This window comes from Lactuca serriola, chromosome 2, assembly GCF_051521515.1.
Source record: "Lactuca serriola cultivar US96UC23 chromosome 2, Lser_US96UC23_V15, whole genome shotgun sequence".
NCBI classification, from domain to species: domain Eukaryota; kingdom Viridiplantae; phylum Streptophyta; class Magnoliopsida; order Asterales; family Asteraceae; genus Lactuca; species Lactuca serriola.
The window spans coordinates 142,599,547-142,610,331 of record NC_136409.1 but is presented as its reverse complement, the minus strand read 5'-3'; the positions used below and the strand labels follow the sequence as shown (position 1 = coordinate 142,610,331).

The following is a 10,785-nucleotide window of genomic DNA, read 5'->3' as shown; positions in this document are numbered from 1 at the left end:
TCAAGAAGCTGATTGAATGAACTATCAGTCCATTTTTTGATCACCTTGATATGCATCAGCTTTGCTAAAAAGTCAAGGGACAAAAATGAAGTACATCCAAGATATAATTTTAATTGGAATTCCTCTAACTACCTTTGAAATCCATTATCGACGCCGCTACCCTCTGTATTCGGGTTCCCTTCATTGGGGTTGATATCATTTTCAATTACACCCCCATAACGTCAACAGTAACATCGGCCAACTCGTTACCACACTTTATGTCTTCTACAACCCAAGGAACTATATTTCGCCGTGATACGTCCATTTAATATAACGTGAACTAAAACCATATTGAAGTATATGGAATTTCATTATGCATAGCAGTATAAATTTATTGGTATCACATTTTTTTTACGTGGGCATCTGATTTGAACTTTGTCATTGACTCGTGCTTTGGACCACTCGAGAAAAGATTCGAGTCCATGTTGGAATGCAGGAGAGTTACGGTTTTCAATAGTAGTAGAGGTTTTATCAGTAGATATGTTGCAACTGAAACATAAGTTAAGTTTATGTGTTTACTCCACAAGAACAAAAAATGGATTGAATATTTATAAGGATGGAGTAACCACTAAATTGGAGGGAATATTCATAAAGGTGGAGTAAAACCCAACGATTCAAAAATCAGATGGAAACAATAAAAAAAAAATCAGACAACAAATAGAGTATTCACAAGGGTAGGCTTCTAAACCCACATTTTGAATACCTTACGTCATATGTGACTGTGTATTACATGATTGACCATTTAACAAAAAAAATTCATCATTTCCCCTCAGCTCCTAAGTTTATATAAAAATATATACTCGATGGTCAAAGAGAAAATAACAACCAAATCTTTCTTAAACAATCAATCATGTAATCCATATTCACATCCTAAATGAGATAAAGTATTCAAAAAGCAGTCCCAAACGGGGACATACTGAAATTAATTTCTAAATCAAGTTTGGATGATTATTTATAGGCTTTTGATGATTTAAAAGAAATAGACTTAAACTAAAAAAAATCTTATTTTTATTATTATAGCATTGTACTTTAAATAATTAATTAATAATTAAATTATAACTTATTAGATTTACCGTCATATATTTTTCATTTTTTTATCATAACATTGTACTTTAAACAATTGTAGTATATTTTTGTAATTTATATCATCTTATTTTTCCTATTTTTCATTTATACATCTTACTTTTGTTTTTATTTTTCTATTATGGCATTGTACATTTTCAAATTACTTTTATTTATAGCATCTCTCTTATGCTTTTTTTATTATGGTATTGTACTTTAAAAGACATTGTATATTATAACATCCTACTTTTTTTGTTTTTACAATTATAACATTGTACTTTGTACTTTAAAAGACATTGTAAATTATAACATCCTACTTTTAAATTATAATTTAATTAAATTAGTAAATTATAACATTGTAAAATTATATCATCTAAGTCATAACAATGATAACATACATTATACACACGTATACATACAATATACACACATATTTTAAATTTCACATATAGCACCCTACTTTGCACACAAATTTTTTTACATATGATAACATAAATTATAGCATCCTACTTTGCACATAAATTTTTTCATACATTTTCACATATACACACATATACATACATTTCATATATAGATACACATATACATACATTTTTACATATATATATATATATATATATATATATATATATATATATATATATACACACATAGATAAATATACACACATATACTTACATTTCACATATACATTCAATAATACGTACATACATTACACATTAACATATCCATATTTAACATATTCATAAGTGAAAACGAAAAAAAAAAAACATTTGCTTGCCGGAAAATAGGAGGTGAACTGACGGTTAAAGGATTGTGTGTGTGTGTGTTTGTGTTTCTTTAGATTTACAACCTTTTTCATTCACACGTTCAAAAATCAAAATAATTGTACATATTATTTCATTAGTTTTTTTTAGGAAATTGTAAGAATTTTATTCATTACATGCTAATTTTGTACAAATTATAAATCATGATCCACTTAACATGCTTACTTAAAATATTGTATTGTATGTATTTGAAGTTTTTGAAGGAAATAATCTATAAGGTAAATTGGTCATTTTTATCATTCAACACAACCATTTACACTTTAACCAAACAACATGTTTCGTTCAAATAATTTTTTTTTGTGAATCAATGGTTTTTCTCCTACACAAAATAAGCATGCGCTAAACCCTTCCATCTTCACCAAATTCCTCGAATACATCCAGCAGAAAAACCTCCCACTGGCCGAATGCTCCATGCTAATATCATGAAAACGGGCTCCACCTACTGCTCTTACATAGCCAATAGCCTCGTTATCTTCTATGCCAAAAGCCATGTTTTATCCACAACTCGTCTTGCTTTTGAAACCTTCGAAAACAAGGACGTTGTCTCATGGAACTCATTAATCAATGGATACTCTCAACTGGGTGGTCGTCAAAACTCTATCCTTTTCATGTAGCTTTTCAAGAAGATTATGAGTCAAGACAATATGGTGCTACCCGATGCTCATGCTTTTCCAGGTGTCTTTACTGCTGCTTCAGCTTTAATGGATGCATATGGAGGGAAACAAGCCCATATAATTTCCTTAAAGTTGAAAGTGTGAGGACATTGCCGTTGGTAGTTCTTTGTTAAACATGTACCGTAAGTCGGGGTTTGTTGATGGTGGCCATTTAGGTCTTGTATTTACAAGAATGCCATTGAGGGACATTGTGTCTTGGAACTCGATGAGTTACGGGTTGTCACAAAATGGTCAAGGAAATGAAGAGATTGATTTATTCGAGGAAATGCAAATTGAATGTACGAATCCAAATTATGTTACATTTGTAAATGTTCTTATTTCTTGTAGTCATATGAGAATAGCGGAAATAGGTTGGTGTTGTTTCAATAAAATGGTAGATGAATATGGGGTGACACCAAGAATTGAGCACTATTGATACATGGTTGATCTTTTGAGCCGTAGTGGAAAGTTAAATGAAGCTAGAGGTTTTATAGAATCAATATCTTCTATTGATCACGGTGTTTGTTTGTGGGGTATATTGTTAATTGGTTGTAGGAATTATGATAATTATGAATTAGGGTATATATATTGATGGATTTAAGTGATGGGTTTTGGTCATAAGACATCCTATGTGCTCATACAAACCCTAATGCTTGGATCTAGGTTTCTCTATTGTACATGCAAGTTATTCAGGACTATAAACCCTAATTCTAGTATTCAAGTAATCATATTAACATGAGAATAGGTTTAAGATGTTACCTTGATTGTTATGTAGCAATAACAATCCCAAATCTCCTTGTATTGACTTTAGAAAGCATAGAGTCACAATTGTCACTCCTCTAATGGTTCACAAACACCATAAGCAAGAGGATGAAGAGGAGAGAGGATGGAGGCTGCCCAAAAACGTCTACAACCCTAGAGGAGTCTTAGCCACGTTTTTGGTCATAAGGGATCTCTTTATATAGGAGGCAATTAGGGTTATCTAACAAGGAAACCCTAATTTGGATGCTTAAGCCCTAAGCAATCCATGGAGCCCTTTCCTTAAGGCCTTGGACGATTTCATATGGGCTTCCCCCTTAGAATTCGTCCACCTTATAATAAAAGGCAATCCATGGCCCAAATTGCAATTATCTTATAATTACAATTCCAGTTCCTTAAGTTTAATTAATCTCTTTTAGTCACAAAACTAATTACTAATTAATTATTGACTAATATTAATTAAACAATATGATTTCTCCTTTAATATATTATTCCCATAATATATTAATAAATCATATTTAATCCTTTCTCTCCATAATTCATCCTATCAAGTTGCTTTGGTGAAGGCAACCCAAAAGGACCATGCACCATCGGGTCAAGTACATACCAAAATAGTTATGGACTTAGACACTAATCCAACATTAAGGTCATTGAAATCTTGTGTTTATCTGTTATCGAGTATTTATAAGGGTTTGGGAAGATTGAAAGATGTTGAAAGAGTTAGAAAAATGATAAGGTTTCATGGCGTGAGTAAGGAACCTGGGTGTAGTTGGATTCAAATTAAGATTCATTTTCATGTTTTTGTTGTTATAGATGAATTGCATCCTAAAATTAAGGAAATTTGTGTGGAGGTATATAGGTTGAGTAAGCTAATGAAAGATGAAGGTCATTGTCTTGGATTTGATTCAAAATTTGTGGATTTGGAAGTTTGAAAGGACGTTTAATGTTTTGGAAGGAATTTGAATATGTTAAAGGATTTTGGTAGATTTTTCAAGGTGCAACGCATTTATTATAAAAAAGAAAAAAAAACTCAAATTACAAGGATTAGATATATTAACTAACAATTAATGAAAGTAGGATGCTATAATAAATAAATACATAAATGGAAGTTGGTTGCATTTAACCCCTGTATTTACATAAACGCCTAATAAACTTGATATTTGAGTGCAATATTTGATGATTTTACGGAGCTTATGAGAAGAGAAATGTCAAGTGCATGAGTTTTCCACTTCAATATGGCACATCCATTATTAATTAAGGTGATGTTGAAGATAATCAATAAGTTTTCTCCCATTAAAAATATTTCATCACAAAATACATTAGCAATATTCTGAATATTTGAATTCACCTGGAAACTACTGTAATGTATGTGCTTTGTCTATATATATATATATATATATATATATATATATATATATATATATATATATAAGTGCATCATAATAGTCACATTGATTCAAACCAAATATTCTTTGAATTTGGTTTAATTTCTATAATATCAACATCATGTCCTTTACCACCTTCAAATTCCAAATTGCATATTATAATATTTTCACATTCCTTTAGCCTTAAACCTTTTCCAGTTAGTTTTACACGCTGTTGAGACATTGAAGTAGGATGACAACTGAATAATTCCTGAAATTTTAAAGATAATCCATAATGCTTCTTACAAGTGACATGTTGATTTTAGCCCATCATCTACAAAGAAATTTATATAACACAAGGATGATGAAATTGATTAGAACCCACAAAATTGTCTTATTCTTTATTATAGAAGATGTTGATGGAGAGTGTGAAGTGTCTTGAGAGAATTTCAGAGAAAAGATGTATTCTCATCATGGAGTAAAAAAAAAATGGAACACATTGATCCTAGGTACCTATCAAATTGAAAATAAATATTACAATGAAAAACCGACATTATCATTTATCCTGCTAGAAATTTATCTTAGAATCATATTGAAGTTGAAATCTGGCAAGTACGAAATTTATTCGTGTATAAAGAGGGAGGGAGGGGGTAACAGTAATTTATGATGTATCAACAAATGAATCATAACGCGATATTGAAAAGCCCTCATATCAAGACATATATTATCAACAAAAAAAAAACCATGCAATGTGACTATAATTTAAAAGTCAAACAAATTACCAGCCAAGAAGGAGGTCAGGACCATGAGCGCCACCGACTTGTAGAACTATTAACTTGATACTTTGAAAAATGAATTGAGAGATAAAATGTTTCATTCATTATCAAAAACTATACGGAGAATGAAATACCTATATACAAAAATATATCTGCCAAATTAAGTTGAAACTAATTTTAACTAACAACTTTTAGACACGTGAGTAGCTTCTAACAACTTGGAGACACGTAAGCAATCTCTAAAACCCCCCTCAAGCTGGAGGATATGAAATCATGTTCATCTTAGAGACAAATTTAGAATGATGTGGATTAGGCAAATTCTTGGTGTGAACATCAGCAAGTTGTGATCCAGTAGAAACATGTGATATTGAAATGAGACTTGCTTAAAGTTTCTCATGAATGAAGTGGCAATCCAGCTCGATCTGTTTAGTGTGCTCGTGGATGGCAGAATGTGAAGCTATGTAAATAGCTTCTTGATTATCATATTTGCAGGGTATAGGTGTCACATCTGGAACTTGTAGTTCTGCAAAAAGAAGACTTAACCACACAAGTTCATCACACACTCGTCGCATTGAGTGATATTCTACTTCTGCAGATAAAAGTGATATAATGAACTGCTTCTTAGACTTTTAGGATATGGGATTATCGCCAAACAAGATGAAGAATCCTCTCACAGTTCACCTTGTAAGTGGACATGTATCCCAATCAAATTCACAATACACCTCTAGTTTGAATTTTTGAAGTACTATTGAAATGTATTCCTTGAGAAATTGTTCCTTTCAAGTAACGCAACACATGAATTGCAGTATCGTAATGAATCTTGGAAGGAGTTTGATTAAATTGGCTTAAATATTGCATAGAAAATGAGATATCTTGTTTGGTATGAAGCAAAAAAACGACTTTCCCATAAGTTGATGATATGTAGAAGGGTCTGAAAGAGGTTCATCCATTACTGGTAGTAACTTGATCTTGTTTGGAAAATGACTATTAACTATTGAAAGAGCATGTATAGAATAAATGTCTAACAATTCTCATATGTACTTCTATTGATGAAGAACCATGCCACTTTAAACTTCTTCAAATTCAAGACCCATAAAATAATGAATATAACCCAAGTCCTTGATTTTGAATTGATCATGAAAAAGGACTTTAGATTGTGTATTTCATCACTGTTATCTCTTGTAACCAAGATATCATCAACATAGATGGCTACAATTATGATTGAAGAATAAGTCTTTTTGAGAAAGAGTGAATAATCATTTTTGGAATGATTATAACCTTTCATTTGTAGAGCATTCGACAGTTTAGAGTACCATTAAAGAGAGTCTTGCTTCAAACCATAAAGAGGTTTATTGAGCTTGCAAACAAGTGAAGGTGATGAACTTAGAAAACCAAGAGGCAATTTCATGAATACTTCCTCATGCAAAAAAGCATTATTGACGTAAGCTTTGTGAATTTTCCAATGAGGTTTAACACCAAAGGAAACAATACTTCTAACTGTGTTAAACTTGATAACTGGAGAGAAAGTATCATGGTAATAAATACCTTCTTTTTGAGTGAAGCCTTTAGCCACCAAAAAAGCTTTATGTCTCTTTATAGTAGCATCAGCCTAATATTTCACCTTATATACCCATCGACAAGAAATGGGTTGTTTGGTTGTAGGTAATTTAACGAAATCCTAAGTGCTATTCATGATCAAAGCATCATGTTATGTTTTCATTGCCTCTTCCCATTTAGGAATGCCTTTAGCTTAATTATGATAAAAGGCAAGTTAAGGTGATGTAACTTGAGCAATCAAGGCAAAAATACCACAGTTTGAAGAAGAATGAGACATTATGGGAGAAGGATCAACTAGACATAAATTTGTGATAATGTGATTACAATCATGAATAGTAGCAGAATTGCAAATGTAATCTTGTAAATGAGAAGGACTACGTGTCAACGTGTGATTCTTTGAGATCTTCGTAAAGGAACATGAACATTGGTTATGGTTGGTTCTAAAGAGGAGGGAAAAGTAGTCTGAAACATATCATCTTCTTTAATATTTTGTGGTAATATTGGAAAATGTGAAGAAAACAAATCATTGTTTGGTGTGAAATTAGATGATTTAAGAGGATAAACGTCTTCAAAAAATTTGACATCTCTGGAAACCAAGATTTTTTTAGTCATATCATAGATTTTGAATGATTTATCACCAAATAAGTATCCAATGAATATGCATGGATGAGATCGTGGCATGAACTTGTCTCGAGCAACCATGGAAGTGGAAACATAACTTAAGCATAAAAAACTTTTTAAATAATGAAACTTTGGTTTGGACTTGAATAACATCTCAAAAGGAGTAATATTTTCTAAAACTTTTGATGACATTCAATTGATCAAACGTGTAGTTGTTTTAAGACATTCTCCCCAATAAGCAATCCCAATGCCTGATTGAAAATACAAGGATCTTGCTACCTCAAGTAAATGCTTATGCTTTCATTCAACAATACCCTTATTGATGGATTTAATGCATAAGAACAATCCTATGTGCTCATACAAACCCTACTGCTTGGATCTAGGTTTCTCCATTGTACATGAAATGAATCCAAGACTTACAAACCCTAAACTAGCATACATATTTCATAATTTAACATATAGAATCAGATCTAGATGTTTACCTCTTCAATGGAATCTTGAATCTTCTTTCTTGGAGCTTATAGTCACAACTGTAACTCCTCTAATGGCTTACAAACACCACAAGCAAGAAGGAAACCATGAGAGAGGAGGGAGGATGCTAATTTTCGGCCTAGGGTTTCTCTTGGGAAGCAAGTGGCTGAAAATTGAAGGCTAGGGGTTTTATTTATACTGTAGGTTGCTAGGGTTTCAGTCTAAACCCTAATGGACACCTTAGTCACCAAGTAGCCCAAGGAACCTTCTGGAATAGGGCCTTGGACGAAAATATGATGATCCCTCATCATAACTTCTTTCACATTAGTCCATTAGGTTTCCCAGCCCAAAACTCAACTATCATACATTTGACAGTTTATGCCCCTTTATTTAATTAATCTCTTTTAGTCACCAAATTAATTCCTAATTAATTTATGACTAATACTAATTAAATAAATATGATTTCTCCTTTAATATATTATTCTTATAATACATTAATAAATCATATTATCCTCTCTCTCTCTGTCTTTCATCAAATTACCTTGTCAAGTTGCTTTGGTGAAGGCAACCCAAAATGACCATACACAACCGGGTCAAGTACATACCAAATATAGTTACGGGCTTAGACACTAATCCAACAGTCTCCCACTTGGATAAGTCTAGTAACTATATCTCATATATGTCTTCAAGATCCGATCAGCAATCGTAGCTCTTATACGTTGTCGTCAACTCTGATCAAAATCTTGTCCTTCAGATAAGTGATCGTATAATCCTCTGTTCTAGATATCATGCTAACAATACTTATTGTCTAACATTTTGTTCCTCGATTTCTGATTTATTCGACATAGAATTTAGTTGAACAAATCAACTTCATCCTGACCGGGCCCGACACATAAGTCAAATCAAATCATCGAGTGGCCAGATATCGCTTTTATCCTCTTAGAATAAAAGGAACAGAAAAACTTCGACTTATATGCTTTTATCATTTACTAGTTAAGTCACACACAATAATGCGTTTTATAACATCAAGTTATTGATGCGTTTTCGCATTATCAATGTATAATCAACTAGCACACAATAACCATATCTCTAGGTTTAAAGATTATATGATTTTATCATCTTGCGATCACTCATGATACCTTTCATGAAGTCATACCAGCAAGCGCGGGTTTATTCCAATGCTCAAATCATATTTCATAAGCACTCATGAACTTTGTAACAATCCTTTGCAATGTCTAAAACCTTTTAGACAATCTACAAACAAATTCATGACAATCTTACTTCATATCTACTTCCAACATATGACCGATTGTGGACTGTTTGAATAATCTTATTATTCAAGAAATTAAAACATGCAAAATAGAAACAATAGATAAATAATCAACACAAGATAGCAACCTTTCTTATAAATAACACACCTTTATTTAATCATCAAATGTTGAATACAAACTTATCTATTACAAGTTTCCTACCTATCTAATCCAAACTAATATCGTCCTTTAGCCCAACACTCCTAGCGTGCTACAAAGGCTTGACCCTACTCAGTCCCTTTGTAAGGGGATCTTCCAGATTATCTTCTGACGATACCCTGTTCACTACGAGGAGTCCCTCTTCTACCTGATGTCTAATAAAATGGTATTTTTTGTTGATATGTCGAGATCTGCCATGATCCCTTGGTTCCTTGGTTAAGGCAACCGCTCCTTCATTATCACATAAAATTTCCATGGGCTCCTTTATGGATGGCACAACTCCAAGGTCTCCAATGAAGTTCTTCAACAATAAAGCCTCTTTCGATGCTTCACTTGCTGCAATGTACTCTGATTCGCACGTTGAATCAGCCACGATCTCTTGCTTGGAACTTTTCCAAGTCACTACTCCTCCGTTCAGGGTAAAGACCCAGCCCGACTGTGATCGGTAATTATCCCGATCTGTCTGAAAACTAGCGTCACTGTACCCTCGTACCCTTAAGTCATCACTCCCACCGAGGACTAGAAAGCATTCCTTAGTCCTTCGTAGGTACTTAAGAATATTCTTGACAGCAATCACATGCGCTCTACCAGGGTTCCCTTGATATCTGTTTACCATGCTCAAAGCGAAGGCCACATCAGGGCGAGTACAAGTCATAGCGTACATGATAGAGCCAACTGCGGAAGCGTAAAGTACTCGGCTCATATCAGCTATTTCTGCCTCTGTACTCGGGCATTGAGTCTTACTCATCTTGGTATTGCTTTGGATTGGCAACTCCCCTTTCTTGGAATTTTCCATTCTAAAATGCTTTAGTACCTTATCCAAGTATGTATCCTGACTGAGTCCTATCAGTCTTTTACTTCTGTTTCTTACTATCCTTATTCCCAGAATATACGCAGCTTCTCCGAGGTCCTTGATAGCGAAACACTTCCCAAGCCAGGACTTGGCCTCCTGCAAGGTTGGGACGTCGTTTCCTATGAGCAGTATGTCATAGACATACAATACGAGGAAGCTCACTATACTCCCACTGGCCTTGACATACACACATGACTCATCTTCGCTTCGTAGAAAGCCAAACTCTTTGACCTTCTCGTCAAAACAAAGATTCCATCTACGAGACGCTTGCTTCAATCCATAAATGGATTTCTCAAGCTTACACACTCTATTTGGATGCTTCGCATCGACAAAA

At 33.3% G+C, this 10,785-nt stretch overlaps 1 pseudogene; it reads left to right on the top strand.

Annotated features, from left to right (window-relative positions):
• Positions 1-2,110: 2,110 nt before the first annotated feature.
• LOC145089622 (pentatricopeptide repeat-containing protein At2g33680-like) lies at positions 2,111-4,272 on the top strand (annotated as a pseudogene).
• The last annotated feature ends 6,513 nt before the right edge of the window (positions 4,273-10,785 follow it).